The sequence below is a fragment of the Pangasianodon hypophthalmus genome, chromosome 12 (genome assembly GCF_027358585.1).
Source record: "Pangasianodon hypophthalmus isolate fPanHyp1 chromosome 12, fPanHyp1.pri, whole genome shotgun sequence".
NCBI classification, from domain to species: domain Eukaryota; kingdom Metazoa; phylum Chordata; class Actinopteri; order Siluriformes; family Pangasiidae; genus Pangasianodon; species Pangasianodon hypophthalmus.
Genome location: NC_069721.1, coordinates 5,845,158 through 5,851,443, shown reverse-complemented (window position 1 = coordinate 5,851,443; position 6,286 = coordinate 5,845,158). Strand labels below are relative to the sequence as shown.

The window sequence follows — 6,286 nt, the reverse complement described above, 5'->3', positions numbered from 1 at the left end:
GCGCACACACACAAACACACATACACATGTGGGCCGCCAGAGGGCGCGCGCGTGCACCTTTTTTTTTTTTTTTTTTTGAAACCGGAAATACGCGTTGTGAAACTGGCCACATTCCAAACCGCACTCTACCCTACTCAATAGTGAGCTCCTACACCACAGGCTGTGTGGGCCTGCTGTGCTGACGTACACTGTGTGTCCAAAAGTATGTGGACACCATCCCATCACACCCATATGTGCATGCTGAGCATGTTGAGCATCCCATTCCAGATTTAGTCCCTTCTTTCTTTTCTTTTTTTTTTATTATAATAGGCTCCACTCTTCTGGGAAGGCTTTCCACTAGATTTTGGAGTGTAGTTGTGTGGATTTGTGATCATTCAGCTACAAGAGCATTAGTGAGGTCAGGCACTGAAATGGAGGTCTGGGATGCAGTCGGTGTTCCAGTTCATCCTAACGATGTTCAGACAGAAACAGAGAAAAACCAGAAACACTTTGGCCATGAACTCGGGGCAATATATATGGAAAAATCCCTAATGATTTCAGGACTGTTTTGCTGCTGCTGTGGTACAAATGGACAGCATCGTGAATTTCACTAAGCACCAGAATATTTTAAGGTTAAGACTCATCTATAGATGGATCCTTTAAGATGTTGAGCCTAAACATACATCCAGATCAGCACAGAAATGGCTGTGGGTATTAAATCAGTGTCACACACACACACACACACAATCCTAAGAGTATAAAGGAAATTAAAATTCTTCAAGTGGTCCTCTACAAGTACCTCCAACTTTGTTAGTCATTACAAGAAGACAATCAGTGCTTCTAATTTCAGTGTTTTGCAAAACAAAATGCACTATTTAAGAAAACCATATTGGAAAAAAAATGTGTTCAGCTGAAACTGTACTGCACTTGCATATGTTTAAGCTGAATATAGTATATCACTTTTTGCATTTGTTATTAGTCTGACTTTCAGTCTAGGCTACTATCTGCTTGGCGTTGTTGGCTTCAGTATTTTCATAATGTATCATTCTGGATAAGGGCCAAATGCTGTAAATATAAATCTAGATATATTGATGTTTGCTCATCTTTATTAGGGATGCCAATAATTCTGTAGTTGACTGTAGATCATCAGATTAGTCCAGGTGCAAAAATCCTCAAGTATTTATAAACTACAGCCATTATGTAGACTTTCTGGGGGAAATAAATTATTACAAAAAGAGTACATATAGGCAGTCATGAAGGAAAAAAAACAATCCTATCACATATACATAATCATAGATTATTATTGTAATAGATCAGATTTATGATTATCAAAACTTATACAAGTCAGTGGAACTTTTAGGTATAAAAAGCTCTAGAGCTCCAATAGATAGTATTGATCATACACTGAAAAAATATTGGAGTGAGATTTATTTTAAATTAATAAATGGCATGGTAAAAATTTCCACATATAAAGTCTTAGTAAATTTAACTAAGCATATTTTAAGTATGTTTTACATGGTTCCAAGGATTATTCTTATAAAAAATATGTAAGAAAATTTACCTAGCAGTTTTCTTAAGTAAATTCTACTTATTTATTTCACCTAAGTGAGCTTACATAAACTACATAAATCTCAACACTGTAAAAAAATACACATGATCTAAACCTTATTATTATTATCATTATTATTTAAATGCCACTAACACCTTAAATGAAGTAGCACTCCACTACATTTATATCAGCCTTCATAAAGACTGAAGTGACAGAACCCACTATGACTCACACACACACACACACACACACACACACACACAAACCATATTCCTAACTGAAAAACACAAAGAGGGTGAACTAAGAAAACTTAACGAAACACTTGATCTTTCAAAACTTTCAAAACTTCCTGATCTTGAGCTCCTTAGAGCTTAAAGCCAACATAAAACAGGAAATATTGAAAACAGTCTGTCCATAATGCTCAAAATTAAATCAGTTCTATAAATGCATATGCAAATTGAGTTCAAAAACCACATCCACACTGTAGTATGCAAACAGTTCAAGTAAACATTACTTCTTTTTTTCTAGTTTTACTAGTTTTTTCTAGTTGAAGTCAAATATACACTTTAGGTTTTAGCCACATATTTACATGAATTAATGTAGTACAGAACTACGTTAATAATTCTAATAATTCGCTTTTTTCAGTGCATTTAAATAACTGTGCAATTAAATAATTACTACTTGAAGTGTTAGATTATGTTCGTAAAAATCTGTTCCACAGATTTTTACAATTAAATGGGTCCCTCATTACAAAATTATTTGCAAACCCTCGATTTATACAGTAAATGTTTCAACTTTTCTGGAACCAGCAGCTTATCGTTTTCACCAAATATATAAAGACAGACTCAATCTGGTAGCTCAGATATTTTTTTTTAGTTTAGATTATAAATTATATTAGGTTGACGTTAGGCCTGTGTGTTCTCCTGGGAATAATCATGGAAGTATCTGGCACATTCTGTACAATGGCTGTCGTGAGGCATTTCTTCCAGCTCAGACACAGACTCAGCTGGCTCTATTTGCAACCGCTGCTTGACACCATGCAGTTGTTCTGTAACAGGCTCATTTTTCCAAATGACAAACGTGATCAGCTCACACACAACTCCCTGCCAGTTCAGTCACATTGCTGCCCCCTTCATTTACTATCTCTCCCTCTCACCCCCACCTCCTTTTTCTCCTCCCACTCCACGGACTGCCTGTATAAATATGCATCCTCTCACGTGTTTTTTTTGTGTGAAGAACTTTTCCTAGCTCACCAAGTCTCCTGCACTCTTTCTCTCTCTCTCTCTCTCTTACAAACAGATAGAACCCAGAGATGCCTGAGTCTGCAGACGTTCCTGCTCAGTGCCAAGTCCTCAAAGAGGAGGTGGATAAATGGTGAGACCAATTTTGATATGGATTAACAATACAAATTCAATGAGGTTTCTGCCTATAGCAGGTTATATTGTATCTATGCTTTTATTAGTTGTTATTTACCCAGATGCATTATTCAGTTAAGGAAAAGCATTATAAATGCATACTGGGAGCTTTGTGCTGTATTATGCTTCAGTTCTAGACTTCCTGTATTCCACAGCACCGTATCAGTTGACACACATTGCCATATCAGTTGTGCACTATCTGACACAAATTCATTTGTGCAATGCAATGCAAGGGTTGAATATTAACTAGGTATGTGTGTTAGAGTAGCCCCCTGAAGGGCATCTGGTACATATGGAATTGATGATGCCGGCGGAAAATTATCTATATCCTGCCGCTATGTTTTATGTACATGTTTACGTCTTCAAGGGTATATTAAAGATTTGTCGTATTTTGCTTTGTTTCTACAGTCGTAATTATCCTTATATAGCATAATGTTAGCCATGTCTACAATTTGCCCTTTGTCTGGACTGAGGTTAAAGGTCAGGCCATGAAAACTGCTTGAGAGAACACAATGTACAGCCATACTGCTATTGCAACTACATCTTAAAGCATTAACTCTTCATATAAATCCACACTGTAATACAAACAGAACATTCATCTGTAGATTAAAAAGCTCAGCTTTAGAGATGTTGAGTTACTGGGAAGCTACTGTGTTCATGTTGCTTTTTTTATGACTCCAGCATCATGCTGTGAGCCATAATGAAACACATTAACCTCAGTGCTTCACCTTTTGTCAGCAGTTTATATCCATGATATTTGTACTGAATAGTGTAAGAGCTTATTGCGCAGCAAGGTACGGTACAGGAGTCCTAAATAGATTACAATTGGTTACAATTGATATATAATGGCTTTTAAAATTGTTTCTAACTCAGCATTTCTCCCAGACCATCTAAAAAAAAAGGCAAAAATGTCTCTAATGAGAGATTATATGTGGGAAATGTGGGATTTTTCTCTCCCTTACACACTTAATAGAAAATACAGTGGTATTAACAATGTAGCAAATTACTTCAGTGCTATGTGCTGAGCTCAGATGTTCTGGCTTTCTAAATAGTGTGCTGTCTCTGCACGGTGCTGTATTTAGCAGCGACTCTAAGTAATGTATATCTGCAATTTAAATATAGCCATTCTGAACACGTAGGACATGCTAAAGGGCAGGACTTGTGTCCTAGCTTATATCACTGGAGGTTATGTTACAGGAGTGACCTGTCTCCCTCCCACAGGAATTTAGTGGCTTTGTACAACTCATATAACTTCCTGAAATACTGAAAACGTATGTTTGTCACATATGATTTATTAAGTGAATCCCATTTACAAACAGGGTACAAACGGTGATGAGACTCGTGATAGGACAGTAGTAGCTCACCCTTCATTGCTCAAGATCGTATTCTGCATCAGTCACTTCTAATAAAATGACAAAATGTAAAAATGTGAATGACCTGCCAGATGTGTTGCATTACATTGGCATTTTAGCTAATCTGGGTTAAGTGTACTGTATGTGCACTAAAAGTGCTAATGGTGACCTAACAGCTATCTTCACTGAACCCTGAACCCTGAACCCAGACCAGTACCAGAGCCTGAGGTCATTGATCTCCAGTTGTCTTTGCTTGAGTTAATAGAAACACTTTCACTTTTTAATTTTGTATTAAGATGCTCAGTAGCAGGACTGCATTCTGTTATGGGATAGCTGCATTTCAGTAAACTCTGTACAAATTGTGTGTTATCTGTTATGTAGTGTCCAAGGGAAGGGCGCAGAGGCCTGTAAGGAGCTGATGGAAGCTTTCGAGGCCTGTGTGAAAAGTGCCGTGGAAGCTTCATGAGAAGAAAACTTCAGGTTCATACCAAAGGTTCAGTCACTAGTTTTTTAATTATTGAGATCATCAGAGCATATTTGTTACCACAGATGGTAATAATTGGTGCATAGTATGTTCAGTGTAATTTATGATGGTGCTAAGTGCTCAAAATGTATTTATACATTTCTCTGTATTTATACATGTGTAATGACAATAAAGTTGAATCTAAACTAATCTAATCTAATCTAAAAACTGTTATATCACACAGGTCCTCTTTCTTCGGGTCCTTCAGTATCCCTGCATTCCCTACTGCATTTTGCGTTGGACTGGACCATTAGAAAGACTGGCCAGGGGTGTTGGTGCTGCCAGATTCTTGGATTTGCTTTGTCTGGATCAGAGATGCCTCAATGATGGCTCTGAAATTATTGTCAATGTCCTATGCAAATGTAGCAGCAAGAGCCCACGGGATTTAGATCCAATATGTCAGAACAAGTATTTCTTTATCTAAGAAAAATGCAGTTCATATAAATGATTTTGGAATAAAATATACTTTAATTATTGTGGTTGCCTTTTCATTGGATTTTATTATAGTTTTATAGACAAGCAATGATCATAACAGCTGTATTTTGCAGTGTTCATTTGCACATCTACAGGTATGTTCACCTTCCTTGATACAAGCATGGTAACCTTGAATCAACAACTCGTATGATAAAAGCTGTATAAAAGAACAGTTGTGCTTGTTACGAATGGTAATTCATATAAACGCCAAGGAAGGATGGAATAAAAGAAAGGAAAAGGGGAAACGACAACAAAAAAATAAATAAAAGCGAAGAATGTTGAGAATGATCCATGTACTGGTGCCTTGAAAGCTGGGACTTCTAATCTTAGAACAGCTAGATAAGCACTGTCGGCTTCTTGTACAAGAGCCTTAACCATGAACCAATTCTGTCTCATTTGTAAGTCACTTTAGATAAAAGACCCACCAAATAAAATACAAGTGGATGATGACATGATGGACAAGTATGTACATTCTGAAATACCAGTCAATAAAGTCTCAACAACAGAAATGCAGCTGTTATTTTAGGCGTTCAATTCACACAGCGAGTGTGACAACCTGTCAGAACTGCTCACTTAGCCACGTTTTCAGCCAAAAACAAAATTAAAACTGAATTAAAACAAAGAAAATTCCATCATTCATTTTCATTCCACATTTTGCCTATATCTACATTATCTACACAATCAAATCTAATTAGGTGGGTTTTTTAATTGTATTATTCAATATGTGCACTGGCAAACAGTTTCTATGATATATAGGGCCCTTATTTGGGGAGCCAAACACATATAAAGCAGATGAGCTTTCCTGCGCATAATAGGAGATCATTACCAGTTGACACTGACTAACTGCATAATTCTTTGAAAACAGTGAGATTTCGACCAATCACAGACAACCTGTAGACATCAACCAATGGTGTCACACATCCAATTTAAAACTGCATAGCAACAAGCAACTGATTGGCTGTTAGACAAGAACTTTGTTGTTCATTGCCTTTAT

At 36.8% G+C, this 6,286-nt stretch overlaps 1 long non-coding RNA gene across 1 annotated transcript; it reads left to right on the top strand.

Moving 5' to 3' along the window:
* Positions 1 to 2,742: 2,742 nt before the first annotated feature.
* On the top strand, positions 2,743 to 5,294 carry LOC113527731 (uncharacterized). Its single transcript, XR_003402884.3, has 3 exons — positions 2,743 to 2,902; positions 4,677 to 4,788; positions 5,003 to 5,294. It is a non-coding gene; the product is annotated as an uncharacterized LOC113527731 (long non-coding RNA).
* Positions 5,295 to 6,286: the final 992 nt, after the last annotated feature.